Source organism: Nicotiana attenuata, unplaced genomic scaffold (genome assembly GCF_001879085.1).
Source record: "Nicotiana attenuata strain UT unplaced genomic scaffold, NIATTr2, whole genome shotgun sequence".
In the NCBI taxonomy this organism is placed as follows: Eukaryota; Viridiplantae; Streptophyta; class Magnoliopsida; order Solanales; family Solanaceae; genus Nicotiana; species Nicotiana attenuata.
Genome location: NW_017671647.1, coordinates 180,325 through 202,392, shown reverse-complemented (window position 1 = coordinate 202,392; position 22,068 = coordinate 180,325).

Here is a 22,068-nt window from a genome sequence, read left to right as displayed (position 1 = left end):
AGGTTCGGACCACAACCCGGTTACCCATTTACCCTCGAGCCCGGCTATGTGATTTGTTTCGAAATTCTATCCCGATTTGAGGTCTAAATATCAATTTTAGAAAATCCCCAATTTCAACTCAAATCCCTAATTTCTACCATGGAAATCCTAGATTTGATGTTGAAATCTCATGAAATGTAATGGGGAATTGAAAAGAAATATATTAAAGTTCTTACCAAAAAATTTGGGAAGAAAAATCTCTTGAAAACTTGCCTCTAAAGTGTTTAGGGTCGAGAAATAGTGTAAAATGAGCTAAGTCCTGTTTTCTCCTTTTTTACCCAGCTGTAGATGTCGCAATTGCGATGTCTTGTTAGCAATTGCAACCATCGCAAATGCGAAGCACATGTCGCAAATGTGAATTGTGCATCAGGAGCCCAGGTGTCGCAAATGCGACAAAAGTTATCGCAAATGCGAATAACCAACCTTTGCAAACGCAGCCAATATCTCCACAATTGCGAAGATGTTCTGTTTTGCCAGGACTCGCAAATGCGACTAAATGCTTGCAAAAGCAATCCTAGGCAGTTCCCAAATGCGAACTATTTCCTCGCAAATGCGAGGTTACCTAATCTCGGGCCCTACTTACAAATGTGAATCTATGTCCGCAAAAGCGAGGCTCGTAATTGCGAGCCAAACCTCGCAAATGCGAGATCTGTATCAGACACCAGAAGTGATCAATGCACCAACAGTTCTTGCACTATCCAAACTCATCCGAAACGCGTCTAAAACTCATTTGAGCCCCTCGGGCTCCAAACCAAACATGCAAAAAAGTGTAATAACATCATATGAACTCGCTCCCGTGATGAAATCACCAAAATAACATCTAAATCTACAAATCGAACATCAAAAAGAATGAAATTTCAAGGAAACTCAAGAACAACTAGAATCACATCTAGGCATCCGAGTCATGTTAAACCAATCCCGAATTGTACATACTTTTGTAGACAAGTTTCAAATAGTAATACGGACTTATACCAAGTCTCTACATCAAAATCTGAACCCGATAGCCATGAAGTCAACCTACGATCAAACTTACAAAATTTCCAAACTTTCAAAATACTAGTTTTCGGCAAAATGAGTCAAATCAACCTAGGGATCTCTGATTTCAATTTTGGGCATACACCCAAATCCAAAATTATGATACGGACGTACCGAAATCGTCAAAACACTGATCCGAGGTCATTATTACAAAATGTTGACTATAGTCAACTCAAGTTATTTTTAAAAACAAAAATCATATTTTCTTCAAATTTTTACATAAAAGCTTTTCAAAAAGCAACATGGACCACACACGAAAACCAAGAAACATCAAACGAAGCTAACGAAGGTCTCGGAACACGGAAATAATTGCTAGTGCTCAAAACGACCTATCGGGTCATCAGATACAATCACCTAAGTTTATTTGTTTTATGTACCTATTTTCTTCATCTCTCTTAATTTAGTATATGTTCCTAGGTTTTTTGTTCCATCATGTACAAATTTGAAGGCATCTGCTCATATTTTTCTTCTGTTCTTCCTCTTAACAAAGATATTCTTTTTTGACTAGCATGCCATACATTTCCATACCCAACTTCTATTCTATGTGCTCTTTTCATTTCTAAAATAACAAACCTAGACTTTAATTCAATAGCAATATCTCGTAAATTGTCAATCATGTAATCTCTTATCACATTTGAAGTTGCTTGCCTTTTGTAACGATTCGACCGGTCTTTTTGAGCTCTAGCCTGTCGTTTGGTATTTTGAGACCTTGAGTAGCTTAACTTTATGTATTATGACTTGCACGTGTGGTTGGTTTTGATTTTTGAGAAGTTCGGAGTTAATTTGGAAGATAATTCTCAATTCGGAAGCTTTAAGTTGGAAGAGTTGAGCAAGGTTTGACTTATGAGTGAACAACCTCTAAATAGGGATTTGAAGGTTCTTATAGGTTTTTAAGGTAATTTTGGACTTGGGCATAGGTTTGGGTTGAGTATCGGATAGTCCTGCAATGATTCGACACTTATTATCGGAAGTTCGCATTTAAAGCTTTCGAAATTTGCTAAGTTTGACTTGTAGTGTGTTTTGGTGTTATTGGACTCTGGACGGTGTTTCGGGCCCTTGGATAAGTTCGTTTTATTGATTGGCACTTGTGTGTGAAGTTTAGTCTTGATCTGAAATGTCGAAGTGCGATTCAAACGCGTTCAGTGAAGTTTGAATGTTTGAAAGTTAAGAGAAGGTTTTGAAGGTTGATTCATGGTTTTGATGTTATTCGTGGCATTTCGAGCCTTTGGATAAGTTTGGATAAGGTATTGAGACTTGTTGGTATGATTGGACAGGGTCACGGAGGCCTCGAGTGTATTTCAGGATGGTTTCAGACCAATTCACTTTGATTTCAAATTGTTGGATTGATCATTCTGGTTTTGTTCTTCGTGAACGTGGCGGTAAGCACACGTTCACGATGAAGGATTTTTGCTGGAGGTAGTTTCTGCTTTGCGTTCACGACTGAATGGTTGCGTTCTTAAATGTATGGGGAAGAGGTTCATCGCGTTCGCGATAGGATCGTCCCATTAGCGAAGGAGAGGCTGGGTTTGGAGAAGTGGCCTTCGCATTCACGAAGGTGATGCCGCGTAGGGGAAGGGTCGCCCGGTACAGCATCGTGTTCGCGGGCCTTGTTTCGCGATCACAAAGGCCGCTTCTAGAGCTGGAGCTGAGAGTGCTTCGCGAACCCGAGGCACATGCCGTGTTCGCGAATAAGGATGCTTGGGCAGACTTTATAAGTTGGAATTTTGGGATTTCATCTCATTTTTCATTTGTGATCAATTGGTGGCGACTTTGGAGGCAATATTGAAGGGCCATTTCACCCATCTATTGTAGGTAAGTGTTTCTAACCCACATTTGATTATATTTTCATGTATATATATGAATTTAGTCTTGTAAATTCAAGAATTGAGGTGGAAATGTGGGATTTTGGTAGAAGACCTAAAATTGATAATTTCGAGTTTTGACCACGATATTGGACATGGAATTGGAAATAAATTATACTTTTGAGTTCGTGGTGCTATGGGTAATAATTATCTTCGAGAATTTTCAAAATCCGAGCACGTGGTCCCGGGGGTTGACTTTGTTGACTCTTCGAGTAGAGTTAGGAATTGTTAAATTGCGAGTATTGGAGTATATTTTGATTGATTTGCGTGTTGTTTGATTAGTTTCGCATTGTTTGGCATCAATTTGAGGTGTTTGAGAGGCGTTGGACCTGGCTATCGGATTTCGGAACGAGGTAAGTCTTCTGTCTAACCTTGTGAGGGGGAAATCTACCTCGTAAGTATTATGTTTGTTTTGTGCTACTCGTTGTGGGAGCTACATATGCACGAGGTGACGAGAGTCCATACGTAGCTAGAATCATGTTTATGTTCGGGTAGACTTAGGACTTTACCATGTTATCTTTGTGTTACTTGAACTCAAACTTGTTAGTTTAATTACTTAAACTTATAATTGATATTTGATTATATATTATGTCAGGTCGAGCCTCATTACCTTGAGTTGTTTGGAGGGATACTTGATTGTTGGTACAATTCATGCTTACTTTATGTTCCTGTCCTTGTGTTGTAAATAAGTGGCCCGTAGTTTGATATGTTTCCTCCATTCATGTGGATAGGGCCAAATGCCTTGGTAGTGCTATCAAATAGCAATATGGATCGGGTCGTACGACCTCGGCAATATAATTGAGATTCATCCATGGATCGGGCAGTACGACCTGGGCAGTGTACACGATTATTAGGGATCAGGCCGTACGACCTCGGCATAATTCGTGTGTAATATCGCTAGGAGTCTGAATATACATGAGATTTCTTTCTTAATTTGGGACGTGATATTCATTTGATGTTTCCTATCTACTTGAGATGGCACATGATATGTGAGGATTTCATTACGGTCATTTTGTTGAAGTATCATGCTAGTTACGACTTTTCTTATTTCTTTGTTACTGTTGAGCCTCATGCATATTTATAATTCATGTATTCTATTCATTGGACCACTAGTAAGTATCAATGTCGATCACTCGTTACTACTTCTTTGGGGTTAGGCTAGATACTAACTAGGTACGCGTTGATTTACGTACTCATGCTACACTTCTGCACTAATTGTGCAGGTACTGAGATAGGTACTTATGGTGGTCATTTGGCCGCGTAGGCGCAAGTTGTCGAGGAGACATTGTGGAGAGCTGCTCCCTATGTTGAGATCTGCAGCACACGGAGTCTCTGATCTATCTATTTATTGTATTCTGTCTATTTCCTATTCCGGATAGTCGCTGTAGTAGTATTGTATACTATGGTAGATGCTCATGCACTTGTGATACCGAGTTTTGGGGGTTCCTAGTAGATGCTCACAGTTGTATTTATTATTATTATTATTTCGCTTTATGATTTATTCATACTCGTTAATTTGGTAAAGAAGAGCATATGTTTCCATGAGTTATAAATTTAATTCTTTTTATTTAATGAAATCCTATTTTTAAAAGTTAAAAATGGATAACTAAGTGGAGGTTCACGGGTAGGCTTGCCTAGGAGTATCGTTAGGCGCCATGACGACCTATTATGGATTTTGGATCGTGACAATTTGGTATCAGAGCTCTAGGTTCATGTAGGTCTCACGAGTCTTGAGCAAGTCTAGTAGAGTCTTTCGAATTGGTACAAAGACGCCTGTACTTATCGAGAGGGTACAAGGCTGTTAGGAAAACTTCCCTTTCGTAATTCCTTGTCGTGTGATTTGTTTTCGTTAAAGCTTATGTCTTCAGTTCCTTCCTTCTCTTTTGTACGTGATGTCGGGCATTCGATATCAGTTTGGGCACTGATGAGTTGTGGAGATGCTACAGGTGTGGTACAAACTATTATTGTCACCTTGTGGAGGGTCTTTTGTTGTTTCAGCCTAGTGTTGGTGTTTCCTATGGTTTTAAGGCTATGCCCAATGTATTGTGATGTCTATGCGTTATTATTGCACAGTGTTGGTGTGAAGGGTAGGGTGTTTGCTTATGTGTTGCGATAGTGAGTGCTTTGGGAAAAAGGGTTCTCTGGTTTGTGATTGAAAGATGCGGGATTAAATTCCAGCGGAGAAGAGGCAATTGGACTATGAATGTTCAGACATTGGTTGACGGAGTCACAAGATTTGATACCTCCGAACTGGGTGGAATTCTTGTTTGTGTTGTGGTGTCGCCGTCTTGGTTTGAACTCATTAAGGCTCGTCAGTATAACAGTCTTCATTTATTTGCCTTTGGGGCACGGTGTTGTGAAATGGTACCTAAGAAGCAGTTATCAAAGATGGCAGTATGTGGCGGTTTCAGGGTCAAATCAATGTTTCTATTATTGGTGATTCGAGAGATATGGTCCTCGAGAGAGCTTAGAGGTTGTGGTATTTTATTCCTTCGTACGGTACAGAGATGGATTATAATTTGAGGCAGTACTTTTAACAGCAAAGGATGAGAAAGGACATGGTGGGATGTGTCTCGTAGTGGTTGAATTGTTAGCATGTCAAGTATGAGCAGCAGAGATCGAGTAGTTTGCTTCCAGATATGGTTAACCCCAAGTGGGAGTGTTACCGTATCGTATGGATTTTACAATAGGATAGCCACATGGTTTTGAGAAATCTTGGTGCGATTTGGGTCATGGTGAACAAAGGACTAAGTCTATATATTTCATTTGAGATGGTGGCTTCTATATTTAGGAAGTTCGAATGTGACGGAAAGAGTTTGCTTGGAATATGGAGGAATGTGAATGCTTGATTGTCATTTTGGGATGCAACATAGCTTAGAGTTTTAAACGCATTGTTGGGATTTCAGTTGATGTTAACGGAAATGGACGAACTCTTACAACATGTGGATGAGTGTGGGATCAGGAGGATTAACTGATTTCTTAGTGGTCACAACCATGGAAATGCCGTGGGATGATGCAGATATGAGGTTACACAGGTGGGCTATCTCATGTGAGGAAGGTAGGGGTTGCATGATTGCTGATGAAGTTTCCATGAAAAGCTTTATCTTCTATCCAACGAGAAGCATGTACTACGATGTCGGCTTGGATCGCTTGGAGAAGATGGTGCGACTGTCAGGAGGTCGGGTGTGCGTTTGGGAATGATAGTTCGGAATGTGTTATAAAAAGATTAACAAGAGCTTGTGAGAAATTTGGCGGAGTAATGGTGTGAGAACATGGTAGCTAGAAGGAGAAGTCATTGTGGGTTCTTGATTTATGTGATTGTGGCTTAAGGCTAAGTGGGGGAGCCTACCGTCTATGATTGGGTCACGTGGCTATGTGCCTTTGCATTTTTTGGTTATCGATACGTTGGTGGATTAGATATGATTAAGGGAAAAACATCAGGAGGAATTTGAGCAAGGAATTTGATCGATGTGTGCTACGTTTCACCTTATTGATATGTGAAGGTTGTGGAATGACTCAGATTTTATACTTCTTGTGGATGTGATGTACAAGGGAACTGATTCAGTTGGTTGCTTCTTTGGAGTATTCGTGTGCTAACGGAGCACTAGTTGTTTGTTTTTATATATTCGGGACTAGGTGAGAGTGGGTGACTTTCAATAATGGTTCTAGTAGATTCGAGATTTAAGGTATGGGGCTTAAGGATTTTCGGGTTCGTTATATGTGGCTGAGGAATGGGTTTTGCAGTAGAGTGTGAAGGGCACTGAGAGTATATCTATGTTGTCACCAGGTCTACAGAACTTTGTTAGAGAGGTAGAAAAAACAGCTTCGAATTCATATTAGTTCTCCTTGGGACGGGTATATCAGTTAGAAATAATATTGAGTGCACGAGGAGAGTATAAAGTGGCTTATGGGTATTGAGGCAATCTAGTCTTGCTGATTGAGGTCACTCGGGATGAGTATTGATTGAGGTCCGTTGTGTGCTGGAAAGGAGGAGTATTAATTCTGAAGGTAAGTCAAGAGAAAACTAAAGAGTTGAGCCAGTTTAACAATGGTTTTGGATCAACATGGTAAAGGAAATGATCGTTCCTTTGGTGCGATAAGGCTATACCGGTGTTTCATGGCTATACTCGCTGTCTTGGCAATCTCCGTAATTTGATTGCTTTGATGGGACTCAATTTTGATGGTTTGGTGTGCAAATGGGTCTCGAAGAGTTATGACGGTCTCGGCCACGACTGGAGGTCTGGGTCTTTTGCGGTTATGGGAATTTGGTTGTGTGTTGCGATTCTTCTTTTGAAATTAGTTAAGTAAAAGGCCTATAGCCGATGAAGTGTTTATTCTACTAGCGGTTTAGGAGTCATGATGGAATTCTTGTACTCTCGCGTAACAACATGATATGTGTAGTGAGCGGTATGGAATTGGGATTGAAGGGTCAAGGTTGTGGTTTAGTTTCGTCGAGGATGTCACAAGTTTGAAGAAGCGGTGGAGATTTCAGATGTTCAGGGAGGCATGTACTATTTTGATGTCGCTTGAGAATAGTGTGTTTTGTGGAGAGGCTTTCGTGTTTTGATTTATGGATTTTGATTATCACTACAGAATAGCATGGTGGGTAGCTGCTGATGTTTAGATTTTGTTATTTGGTGCGGAAGGTTGTGGGGGTATCTCTCACGGGATGATCACGTAGGTGTGATGTGTTAGTCATTTAAGTAGTAGAAATTGAGGTCGGGTACGGAGATTCTGGTATTGTCGCTGATTGGAGAGTTTATGCCTGAGAGGCGCTCTATTCCTCTAGTTGCGGACTGTGAAAGTTTGTTCTAGATTTGATAGTTGATTGTATATTTCATGGATAGGATCGTTGGGGATCTGTGGAGGGTTATTGACCTATTTTGGGATGACCGGAATCGGCTTCGAGGCCCGTGGGTAGACCTATTGTGAATGTATATTCTATACAAGATCAGATATGCTAATTCGGCATAACATTTCTTATGGATAGGTCTTCAGGCACGGTGGATGTTATTCCTGCCTTCATCTAATTTAGGTGCTACTCTTTTATGCCATGTAGGTTGTGAGACGACTTGGTTATTCACACATGTTGTGACCCTGTGTAGCTTGTGGTGTTATATGAGCGAGGTGGATCTCGAGATACATGTTGTTTATTGCACCTTAGCTATGCTTGGCATTTTGTAGCGCATGGCGCTATCCATCTCCCCAGGGTTTGTTTATGCACTTGGCGTACTTGTGGTCGATATACGTATATTTAGTTGGTATGCGCATTTTGGTTCGATGGGTATTCCCTTACCGATTGTTATGTGTGGATCGAGTGGCACGTCGCCATGGGCATGATGTTTGGATCGGGTTGCATGCAGCAACAGTATCATGTATGGATCAGGTTGCATGCCACAACAGTGAGATGATGAGTACGGTTCCCTATACTTATTTTGTGTGTTTTGTTTCTCATCCCTCAGATAGATTCATAGCATTGGCATGGTTGTTTTACTTGTTACGCGATCTGGATAGTTTTGTACTCGGGTTTGCTTTTCCTTATTGGTCATATTCGAGTTGTGTCTTGTTGGCACATTGATGATGTCGTATGAGATTTTAGATGGTTTGATGTGGCTTGTCAACTAGGCAGCTTGTATTGGGTGAGATGAGGTTGTTGGACCTGAAATTAGTGCAATCCGATTTATACAATGTATATTGGAAGGAAAACTTCACTAATTAGTTTAGAATGAGGCATGGTTCTTGTCGAGCGGGGAGACTCCATGAGTTATTGATTTGGTAGGTGGTTATGAGTTCTACACATCTCTTTCATCGTTGCAGTATTGTGAGGGTTGGAATAGGGCTTGTATGTATTATGAGGTATATTACGGGCATGGGGATCGTAAATTTGCAGCTATTGTGATTGGAGGATGTTATTATGGGCATATGAATTGTGTGATTACAGCATGGGTGTATAGCAGCAGCTAGGATCTTCAGTTTGGGTTGAGATAATGTGCTCATATGGATTGTGTTGGCATGGGTAGGTGCACGAGGTGTTATACAGCCATTTCGGCAACTTTGGAACGATTCATGGCACGTTCAAGGATAAACGTATGTTTAAGTGGGGGAGAATGTAACGACCCGACCCATCGTTTTGAGCTCTAGCATGTCTTTCAGCGGTTTAAGACCTTGAGTAGCTTCACTTTATGTATTATGACTTGCACGTGTGGTTGGTTTTGATTTTCGAGAAGTTCGGAGTTGATTTGGAGGATAATTCTCAATCCGAAAGCTTTAAGTTGGAAGAGTTGACCAAGGATTCACTTATGAGTAAACAACCTCGGAATCCAGATTTTAAGGTTCCTATAAGTTCATAAGGTGATTTTGCAGTTGGGCGTAGGTTCGGTTTGAGTATCGGATGGCCCGGAAGCGATTTAACGCTTATTATCAGAAGTTTGCATTTTTAAGGTTTTGAAATTTGCTAAGTTTGATTTGGAGTGTGCTTTGGTGTTATCAGACCCTGGGTAGTGTTCCGGTACCTTGGATAGGTTCATTTTATTGATTAGCACTTGTGTGTGAAGATTGGTCGTGATTCGAAATGTCTAAGTGTGATTCGGACGCGTTCGGTGAAATTTGAATGTTTGAAAGTTAAGAGAAGGTTTTGATCGTCGATTTTTGGTTTTGATGTTATTCGTGGCTTTTCGAGCCGTTGGATAAGTTTGGATAAGGTATTCGGTCTTGTTGGTATGATTGGACGGGGTCCCGAGAGCCTCGGGTGTGTTTCGGGATGGTTTCGGACCGATTCCCTTTGATTTCAAATTGCCGCATTGCTAGTTCTGGTTTTGTTCTCGCACGCGTTCGCGATGAAGGAATTATGCTGGAGGTAGTTTGTGCTTCAATTCGCGATTGAGTGGTCGCGTTCACGAAGGTATGGGGGCAGAGATTCATCGCGTTCGCGAAGGAGAGGATGGGTCTATAGAAGTGGCCTTCGCGTTCTCTAAGGTGATGTCCCGTTCGCGAAGGGTCGTCTGGTAGAGCATCGTGTTCGTGGGTCTTGTCTCGCAATCACGAAGGCCACTTCTAGAGCTGGAGCTGAGTGCGCTTCACGAACGCGAGGTACATGCCGCGTTCGGGAAGAAGGATGCCTGGGTAGATTTTACAAGTTGGAATTTCGGGATTTCATCTCATATTTCATTTGGGACCAATTGGAGCCAACTTTGGAGGCGATTTTGAAGGCCATTTCACCCATCTTTTTACACCCGATGTTTTCATACGTGGAAGTATGCCATAAGTAAATTTATATAAGCTCGCAAATGAGATCATACATCCCGCATTTTCGGACGTTAAAGTTTGTCGTAAGTTAATCGACGTAAGCTCGGGAATGAGATTATTTTTGAGGTTATAAGTATTATGCTATTTCAAACAAGTGATAAGTAAATTTGTGAAGGTGAGAGGATAAGCGAATCGAATAAAGTGAGTTTCATCGAATTTTGTCAATTTGGGATAAAATACGGCCCGAGCTATAATACCTGGTATTTATGGACTAGTACCATATAAGGTACCACATGACCATTACAGTAAGGTGTATAAAGTGTGTGAAAAGTGAGTAGTATTTTAAGTAATTTGAGATAATTCTTAATTATGTGGATAATTGGGTAATTAGTGATTTTAGTGGGAGATTAACTAAGTAATTAAATTTTTTTGGATAAGTGTAAGGAGACTCGACGTGGCAGCCAAGCGCCTTAGTAAAGGTGACTCTTAAGTTCACCTAATACGGTGGCAAATTGGAGGAAGTTTGGTGGCTAAGTCTTACAAAGTGGGGCCCACACAACCAACACTTAAAAATCTCTTTAATTCACAAAAATGGAGATGTTTTACATCTACCAAGTAACGGATTTTCAGCAATAGAATTCGTACGAAGTTATACTACGTAATAGCAACGGGATTTGCAATTATAAGGGAGCCCGGTACAATCTTTATCAAGAATATCATAAGGATTTTTTCCTACTTCGATCCGCCATTACATGTTTTGTCGCATTTGACGTGTGTTGGAAGGATTGTCAAGAAAATCGGCTCAGGTATGTTAAGGCTATCCCTTCTTTCTTTTTGGCATGATCCATACGATATAAACGAAACGAGCAAATGCACAACTTTTATAAATGACTTTATTCATAGAAGTACAAGAAGTGCCTATGTTCTTGATTTCCCATGTGTCCTATTGTTCTATCATCTGTTCATGGGTCTCAGAAAATACGTAAGTTGATAAAGTTTATTTCATGACATTAATCAAAGGCATACTAGTCTAATGACGTTCTGAGAGATTTTATTGACGTACTTCTCATGCATTGCATGTACATTGACCCATGACCATATGGCATTATATACGAGTATATTATATGGGATATGGGAAAAGGTTACGGTGTTATATACGCACCACCACCTGATCAGCTGGTATACGTTGATGATTTTGCCCACCGTGGCCGAGATGATATGATGCGATGCCCTCAGAGACTTGATAATGTTATGTACGCATATACCTATGTATGGTATGACATTTATACGCATAGGCATGGCATTATAAATATTAATAATTCATAGAGTTATTCAGACTTACATGTTGAGTCTTTTACTCCATGTTTCTCTCATGTCTATTATTTACTGATTTTCATTCCTTACATACTCGATAAATTATTTGTACTGACATCCCTTTGCTGGGGACGTTGCGTTTCATGCCCGCAGGTCCAGATAGACAGGTTGAGAGTCCTCCAAGTAAGCTATCGGCTCAGCGAAGGTGTTGGTGTGCTCCGTTTGCTCCGGAGTTGCCTATTTGGTCAGTATGCTTTGGGCATGTATTGATTGGTATGTCGGGGCCCTGTCCCGTCCTTATGACGTTAATGAACTCTTAGAGGCTTGTAGACATATGTCATGTATCTGAAAGATTGTATGGCCTTGTCGGCCTATGTTCAGTGTACGAGTGATATTTTGGCCTTATAGGCCCGTATGTCATATGTATAAGTTTGTATTACATGTTGGGTCATCCTATGTCGAGTGTTCCCTCATGTTTCATTCTAGTTATCTCACAGCAGCCTTTCCATTTCATTTACCTATGATAGTATGATACAAAGGCTACGTTACATAGGTACTCGGTTGAGTAAGGTATCGGGTGCCCGTCGCGGCCTATCGGTTTGGGTCGTGACACATCTACTGTGGGTAAGTGTTTCTAACCCACATTTGATTATATTTTCATGAATATATATGAATTTAGGCTTGTAAATTCAAGAATCAATGTGGAAAATGTGGGATTTTGGTAGAAGACCTAGAAATGATATTTTTGAGTTTTGACCATGATATTGCACATGGAATTGAAAATAAATTATACATTTAAATTCGTGGTGCTATGGGTAATAATTATCTTCGAGAATTTTTGGAATTCGAGCACGTGGGCCCGGGGCTCGACTTTGTTGACTCTTCGAGTAGAGTTGGGAATTGTTATAAATTGTTAAATTACGAGTATTGGAGTATATTTGATTGGTTTGCACGTTGTTTGATTAGTTTTGGATCGTTTGGCATCGGTTTGAGGTGTTAGAAAGGCGTTGGAGCAGGTTATCAGATTTCGGAGTGAGGTAAGCCTCATGTCTAACCTTGTGAGGGGGAAATCTACCCCGTAGGTGTTATATCTGTTATATTTGTTGTGGGAGCTACGTACGCACGAGGTGACGAGAGTCCATACGGAGTACGTAGCTAGAATCATGTTTATGTTCGGGTAGACTTAAAACTTTACCATGCAATATTTGTATTACTTGAACTCAATTTGTTAGTTTAATTACTTAAACTTATAATTAAAATTTGATTAGAGATTATGTTAGGTCGAGCCTCATTACCTTGAGTTGTTTGGCGGGATGCTTGATTGGTTGTAAAAGTCATGCTTACTTTATGTTCCTAACCTTATGTTATAAATATGTGGCCTGTAGTTCGATAAGTTTCCACTATTCCCATGGATCGGCCAAATGCCTCGGCAATGCTATGGAATAGCAATATGGATCGGGCCGTATGAACAGACAATATAACTTAGATGGATCCATGGATCGGGTCGTACAACCTCGGCAGTGTACACGATTATTAGGGATCGGGTTGTACAACCTCGACATAATTCGTGCGTAATATTGCTAGGAGTCTGAATATACATGAGATTCATTTCTTGATTTGGGACTTGATATTCAGTTGATGTTTCTTCTCTGCTTGAGATGGCACATGGTATGTGAGGATTTCATACGGTCATTTTGTTGAAGTATCATGCTAGTTACAATTTTTCTTATTTCTTTGTTACTGTTGAGCCTCATGCCTATTTATAAATCATCTATTCTATTCATTGGATCACTAGTAAGTATCGATATCGACCCCTCGTCACTACTTCTTCGGGGTTAGGCTAGATACTTACTAGGTACACGTCGATTTACGTACTCATGCTACACTTCTGCACTAATTATGCAAGTACTAAGGCAGGTTTGGTCATTTGGGCGCGTAGGCGCAAGTTGCCGAGGAGACTTTGTGGTGAGCTACTCCCTATGTTACGATCTGCAGCACACAGAGTCTCTGATGTAGAATATATTGTATTCTATCTATTTCCTATTCCAGATAGTTGTTGTAGTAGTATTGTATACTCTGGTAGATGCTCATGCACTTGTGATACCGAGTTTTGAGGGTTCCTAGTAGATGCTCACAGTTGTATTTAATAATATTATTATCGTTTCGCTTTATGATTTATTCATACTCGTTAATTTGGCAAAGAAGAGCATATGTTTCCATGAATTCTAAATTTAATTCTTTTTATTTAATGGAATTACTGTTTTTAAAAGTTAAAATGGATAATTAAGTAGAGGTTGACGCGTAGGCTTGTCTAGAAGTATCGTTAGACGCCATCGTGGTCTATTATAGATTTTGGGTCGTGACACATTTGATTTAGCTTTCTAATGTCAACTGAGCATTCATGGTTTCTCTAAAATTTTACTATTCGAAAAAGTGTTAACGTCTTAATTCTGGAACCACGAACTGTCCAACCACAGTTTTCATCAGTGCATATCAAAGAGTATCTTGTGGTACTTGATCTTTCAACACAGAACTCAAAATGTTCCTTGATTGCTACTAAGCAAAAACATCTAATCTTAGCTTTTTTGTCTTGAAAAACTGACCCCGGTTTTACATCATCTGATAATGAATTTTTATTTAATATTATAGATGGTAATTCCTTTGCCTTTACTTTAGATTTTCTTTTCTTCCCTCAATTGCGTATGGTGTTTCAAACTATTGATCATTTACCGGAACTACATTCTCATTTTTCATTGTAATTTGCAAAATCAGCATATGTTGCTCTTCTGTTATTTATGTTGTTGGCTGCAATAGTTGTTGATTGTCAATCTCCATTATCGCATTACCTTCTTGTTGTTGATCTCCAGTAACAATGTCAGAAAGTATTTTTGATACATCAACTACAAATTTGCATCCTTTGTAATATGGATCATTTCTTAAAAGCATCATACATGAACTAAGTTCTTCATCTTTTGTTATTTGTACTCCCTTGCCTGTACCTAGGTTTATATTAAACCATACTGTGGCTTCAAACTTGTTCCTGTCCAATTCAATACCTTTAAAAAACTTCTTAATGAAGTCGTCAAATAAAATCCCGTCATTTACAAGCAGGAGCTTGGTGTTATGATCTAAATACTTGTAATTTGGTGTCTATTTTCCGTTGAAAGCAATAATCAAGAAATTTGTATGCATCCTGCATTTAATGTTCACAAATAATTCTATATTAGTATTTAACATTTTATTCAGGATATTGGGGGAAGATTTGGCATTCACATGTGTGTTTCTTTTATATGAACCAGAGCAACTTCCAGTATTATTGTCACGACCCCAAATTCTCACTTTAGGAAGTCGTGATGGCACCTAGTCTCTAAGACTAGGTAAGCTTAACATACACGAGGATATGGCAGAAACAACAACTAAAAATATAAAATAAAGCTGATAAGTCTCACAATAACTTCAATACAGAACTACAATACAATATTCCTAAAACCCCATGAGACTGAGCCATAAGCTCTACAGAAATGTACTAAATTCTCTAATGCAACACTATTTGAATAGAAAATAAACAATAAAAAGAGAATGGTGGAAGGTGACTCCAATACATGCGAGTGTCGACAGATATACCTTGAAGTCTGCAAAAAATTGTTGAATGATCACTAGCGTCCGGTACGGGCAGATGTACCTGGATATGCACAAAAATATACAGAATCATAGTATGAGTATACCATAATGGTAACTACTAAGTATCAAGCCTAAACTCGGTAGAGTAGTGACGAGACCAAGTCAGGACACCTACTAGGACAAGATAAACTGAACAGAGTATAATAAAGACCAATAACGAAAAACGAGGAAATTAATGATAACAAAGCAATACAATAAGGTAGGCTAATAACAGAATTTAAGGCAAGAAAGGCAACGAGAAGTGAATATATGATGAGAACAACAAGTAATTAATTACGGACAAATACAAGTAAGATTTGAAGAAAACAACAAGAACTGTTCAACAAACAAGCCTTTTTAACATGGAATGTACAACAAGAATCACAACCGAGGTACCGCGCCTCATATTCACATTTCATAATTCCAATCGCAACTTTTCCTTATATCACCGCGTGAGCCTTGCATTTTTTAAAAAACTTTTTCCCAAAATAGCTACACATGTTTTAGCCATCTTATCTCACCGCATGGCTTCAAGCAATTCCTTTACTAGCAACACGCGTATAAAGCCCACCTTATCTCACTGCATGCGTATCAACCCCTATCCTTATACCACTGCATGTGTATCAATATCACAACACAATAATCAACTCGCACCACATGTGCCCATATGCCACAATACTTGTCAACATCAATTATACCAATGTTACAACAACACAACACATGGCTCAATCACAATGTGTATAAGAATCTCAATAACAACAAAATGAATGAGGAATACTCAACAAGGAAAGATATCTCAACAGTTAAGTACTTCAAGCAAGAGTAATTCAACAATAAAAAGGGCTAACAAGACAATAAAGTAGGTAGCAACTTCAACTAAAGCATATAGGAGCAATTTCAACAATAAAGGATAGAACAAATGCTAACAACGTCAGTTAGAGCATGTGAGAGTAAATTTAACAATGAAAGATGTAACATGTTATAACAAATTCAATTAAATGCACGGAGGAAGTCTAAAAGTATAAACCAGTCAAAATGCCACATAAAGTCCATGTACACACTTGTCACCTCGTGTACACGTCTTCCACATAGTACAATTAACACAATAAACCCAAATCCTATGGGATAGTTCCCCCACACAAAGTTAGGCAAGATACTTACCTCAACTAGGCCAAATCAACATTTTCCCCTAAAATTTGCCTCCACATGGCTCAAATCTAACCAAAAATGACTTAATAACATCAAACAATGCAAGAGAAACCAGTTACAATAGATAAAGCTATGATCTTTACACAATTACCCAAAAGTCAAAAACCCAAATCCTATGGGATAGTTCCCCCACACAAAGTTAGGCAAGATACTTACCTCAACTAGGCCAAATCAACATTTTCCCCTAAAATTTGCCTCCACATGGCTCAAATCTAACCAAAAATGACTTAATAACATCAAACAATGCAAGAGAAACCAGTTACAATAGATAAAGCTATGATCTTTACACAATTACCCAAAAGTCAACCCTGGGCTCGTCCGGTCAAAATTCGGGTCCAAGGATAGAATCCGACTACCCATAACCCCACGAGTCCATATATGTATTTTGTTTCAAACCCAAGTCCAAATCGACTCTCAAAACTCAAATCTTCATTTTTCAAAACTTTGACATAAATTCCCTAATTTCCTCTTTGATTCTCATAAATTTGTTATTAAATCTAAGATATAATTATGAAATATAGTTGGAAATTGATTAGAATCACTTACCCAATGTTTGTAGATGATAAGCCCCTCTCCAAATTGCCTCCTACGGATTCTAAAATGAGAGAAAATGATATGAAATCCCGACTTCCGGCCCTCTTGTTCAGCTGCAGATGTCGCGATTGCGAAGAAATTCTCGCAATTGCGGCTGCTGACATCCTAAATGGGAAGTCGCAAATGTGACATAGGCTTCGTGTCACGACCCCAACCCCGGTCGTGATGGCGCCCAACACACTACTAGGTAAGCCCGACAAATTTAATAACCTTAACCATTTTTATACAGTTCATGAATTAATCAACATGGATAAATTACTAAGTCATAATAATGCAATTCTGAAATAGGGTTAAAACATGCGGAATCCCAAATACAAAACAACTACACAGCCCGAAGAATCCGGTGTCACAAGTCTGAGCCTCTAATATACGAGTGTCAACCTACTACATAATAGTCTGAAGAAATGCGGAATAAAATAAATAGGATAGATGGGAAGATCAGGACTGCGGACGTCATGCAACTACCTTGATTCTCCCGGATAAGATGCTCGACAGAGAAAGTGTCACTCAGCCTCAGTGGGTGCACCTGAATCTGCACACGAGGTGCAGGGAGTATCAGTGAGTAATAAACATAAATAAAGACCGAGGATAAGAAATCCTGAATAGGCACAAAGTAATTCTATAAATACAGCAACATGAACCTAGCAGCATAAAATCCAGTGATACAGTGAAAACAATTACAGAAATATCACAGCAGATAAGTAAATAAATAACAATTAATAGTATGCAATGCAACACATAAACTGGTACTCTCCGGTACCCGTTGCGGCATACAACCCGCTTCATTTATTTATCGTCGACGGCGCTCACTGGGGGTCTGCAGACTCCGGGAGGGGCCCCTTACGGCCCAAGCGCAATAATAAGCCATCTCGTGGCATCATCTAGGCTCTCGGCCACATATCAATATCAATATCATGCCGCTGCGGCGTGCATCCCGATCCCATGCTCAGTCCAAAATCACATAAGCTTCTCGGGCACAATAATATAGAAATATTCAGCCCAAACTTTATTTAAAAATATTAATTAAGTTTCAAGTTTAAGAAAAAGTGGCTGAGTTTGCAAAACAGTATTAAATACCAAGACTGAGTTCAATGATATGTAAAAATGGTAAGAAACCAGTAATAATAATTCCTGAAGGATGTAATCAATTGCATGAAGCCCAAACATAACAATTAGCTCAATTAAAATCATAATAAGTGTATTTCAGTCAAATACACAGTATATTCATCTACCGGGACGGACCAAGTCACAATCCCCAACGGTGCTCTACCCCACGCTCGCTACCCGGCGTGCAAGTCATCTCAATATAGCACTACGATGTGCAAACACGGGGTTTCAAACCCTCAGAACAACATTTACATCTATTACTCACCTCAAGCCGGCCAAAGTCCTAGCTCGCTATGCCCTTGCCTTTCGAATTGACCTCCTCGTGTACCGAATCTGATCAAAACCACAACGAATACATCACAATATGCCAATGGGATAATACCCAATCAAAAACAATCGAAAAATAGTAAAAATCTCGAAATTAGAAAAAACCCGAGCCCCGGGCCCACTTTTCTAAAATCAGAAAATTTACCATCAACGGATTCCTTATCTCGCCACGAGTCTATACATATGAAGAACACCAAAATCGGAGTCCAAATGACCCCTCAAATCCCCGTTTTAGCTCTCTTAAGTTCCAAGCCCTAACCACCATTTTTGACCTTTGATTCCTTAATTTTTCAGTCTTAATTCATATATTTGTACCATAAAATCGTGTTTCAGACTCAGAAATTCTTACCTCAATGAAGTCCCTTGATTTCTCTCTTCCAACTCGCCAAAATTCTCCAAGTCCGAAGAGGAAATTATGAAACCCTTGAAATTTCGCGAAGGAGAAATAAAACTTTACTGACCAAACCGCTTCTGCGGTGACAAGACCGCTTCTGCGGTTCCGCATCTTCAATTCCATTTACGCAGATGCGGTTTCCCTTAATCTTCTAAAATTCCGCATCGGCGGTCCTACTGTCACATCTGCGACTTCGCAGATGCGGTCTACTACTCCGCACCTGCGATACCTGCCGCTTCTGTGGCTCATAACTCGCTTCTGCTGTCCCCTTTCCGCAGAAGCGAAAATACTAGCAGTAGCACAGGTTCTGCAACATTACAAGTCCAAAACTCCCCGTTAGCCATCCAAAAACACCCCGAGGCCCCGGGGACCTCAACCAAAAACACAAACATGATCCAACACCTTATTCAAACTTGCTCGAATCATCAAAACACCACAAATAGCACCTAAACCATCCAATTGCATCAAATTCAAGCCTAAGTTCATCCAAATCTTCCGAAACTTGCATTCGATCAAAAACCCAACCAAAACACCTCCGAATCAACTGAAATTTTGCAAGGACATCCCAAATAACCTAACGAAGCTACTGCAACTCTCGGAATCCCATTCCGACCCTCGGATCAAATTCTTACCTATCAACCGGAATTCGCCAAAATACTAACTTCGCCAATTCAAGCCTAATTCTACACCGGACCTCCAAAATCAATTCTGATCACACTCCTAAGTCACAAATCATCCCCCGAAGCTGACCGAATCATCGGAATTCATATCCGAACCCTCTAACACATAAGTCAACGTCCGGTGGACCTTTCCAAAACAAACCTTCCTTAAAGAGACTAAGTGTTTCATTTCCTTCTAGAACCAATCCAAATCAATTCATTCACACCAAACACTGATAATGAAGAATAAAGGAATAGAAAATGGGAAAAACGGGGCGGTAACACACGTGACGCCGTGTTGGGTCGTCACATCCTCCCCAACTTAAACAAACGCTCGTCCTCGAGCGAGTCAAGAAACATACCTGTTGCCTCAAATAGGTAAGGGTATCTGCTCCGCATCTCCCACTCGATCTCCCAGGTAGCCTCCTCCACGGGCCGACTTCTCCGCTGCACTTTCACTGAAGCAACATCCTTTGACCTCAACTTCCGAACCTAACGATCCAAAATGGCTGCTGGCTCTACATCATAAGTCAAGTCACCCTCCAGCTGAACTGTATTGAAATCTAGAACATGGGATGGGTCCCCAATGTACTTCCGGAGCATAGAAACATGAAAAATCCAAGTAGACATACTACTACACAGCCCAAAAAAAATCCGGCGTCACAAGTCTGAGCCTCTAATATATGAGTGTCAACCTACATAATAGTCTGAAAAAATGCGAAATAAAATAAATAGGATAGATGGGATGATCAGGAATGCGGACGTCATGCAGCTACCTTGATTCTCCCGGATAAGATGCTCGACAGAGAAAGTCTCACTCAGCCTCAGTGGGTGCACCTGAATCTGCACACGAGGTGCAGGGAGTAAAGTGAGTACTTCCAACTCAGTGAGTAATAAACATAAATAAGGACTGAGGATAAGAAATCCTGAATAGGCACAAAGTAATTCTATAAATACAGCAACTTGAACCTAGCAGCATAAAATCCAGTGATACAGTGAAAACAATTACAGAAATATCACAACAGATAAGTAAATAAATGACAATTAATAGTATGCAATGCAACACATAAACCATTACTCTCCAGGATCCGCTGCGGCGTGCAGCCCGCTCCATTTATTTATTGTCGACGGCGCTCACTGCGGGTGTGCAGACTCTGGGAGGGGCCCCTTACGGCCCAAGCGCAATAATAAGCCATCTCGTGGCATCATCTAGGCTCTTGGCCTCATATCAATATCAATATCATACCGCTGCGGCGTGCAGCCCGATCCCATGCTCAGTCCAAAATCACATAAGCCTCTCGGGCACAATAATATAGAAATATTCAGTCCAAACTTCATTTAAAAATATTAATTAAGTTTCAAGTTTAAGAAAAAGTGGTTGAGTTTGCAAAACAGTATTAAATACCAGGACTGAGTTCAATGATATGTAAAAATGGTAAGAAACCAGTAATAATAATCCCTGAAGGATCTAATCAATTGCATGAAGCCCAAACATAACAATTAGCTCAATTAAAATGATAATAAGTGCATTTCAGTCAAATACGCAGTATATTCATCTACCGGGACGGACCAAGTCACAATTCCCAACGTTGCTCTACCCCACGCTCGCTACCCGGCGTGCAAGTCACCACAATATAGCACTACGATGTGCAAACACGGGGTTTCAAACCCTCAGAACAACATTTACATCTATTACTCACCTCAAGCCGGCCAAAGTCCTAGCTCGCTATGCCCTTGCCTTTCGAATTGACCTCCTCGTGTACCGAATCTGATCAAAACCACAACGAATATATCACAATATGCCAATGGGACAATACCCAATCGAAAACAATCGAAAAATAGCAAAAATCTCGAAATTAGAAAAAACCCGAGCCCCGGGCCCACTTCTCGAAAATCAGAAAATTTACCATCAACGGATTCCTTATCTCGGCACGAGTCTATACATATGAAGAACACCAAAATCGGAGTCCAAATGACCCCTCAAATCCCCGTTTTAGCTCTCTTAAGTTTCAAGCCCTAACCACCATTTTTGACCTTTGATTCCTTAATTTTTCAGTCTTAATTCATGTAATTACCATAAAATCGTGTTTCAGACTCAGAAATTCTTACCTCAATGAAGTCCCTTGATTTCTCTCTTCCAACTCGCCCAAATTCTCCAAGTCCGAAGTGGAAATTATGAAACCCTTGAAATTTCGCGAAGGAGAAATAAAACTTTACTGACCAGTTATTTCCGCATCTGCGGCTCCTTAGCCGTATCTGCGACTTCCGCTTTTGCGGTTACAAGTCACTTCTGCGGACCAAACTGCTTCTGCGGTGACAAGACCGCTTCTGCGGTTCCGCATCTGCGATTCCATTTACGCAGATGCGGTTTCCCTTAATCTTCCAAAATTCCGCCTCTGCGATCCCACTGTCGCATCTGCGACTTCGCAGATGCGGTCTGCTACTCCGCACCTGCGATACCTGCCGCTTCTGCGGCTCATAACTCGCTTCTGCGGTACCGCTTCTACGGTCCCCTTTCCGTAGAAGCGAAAATACCAGAAGCAGCACAGGTTCTGCAACATTACAAGTCCAAAACTCGCCGTTAGCCATCCAAAAACACCCCGAGGCCCCCGGGACCTCAACC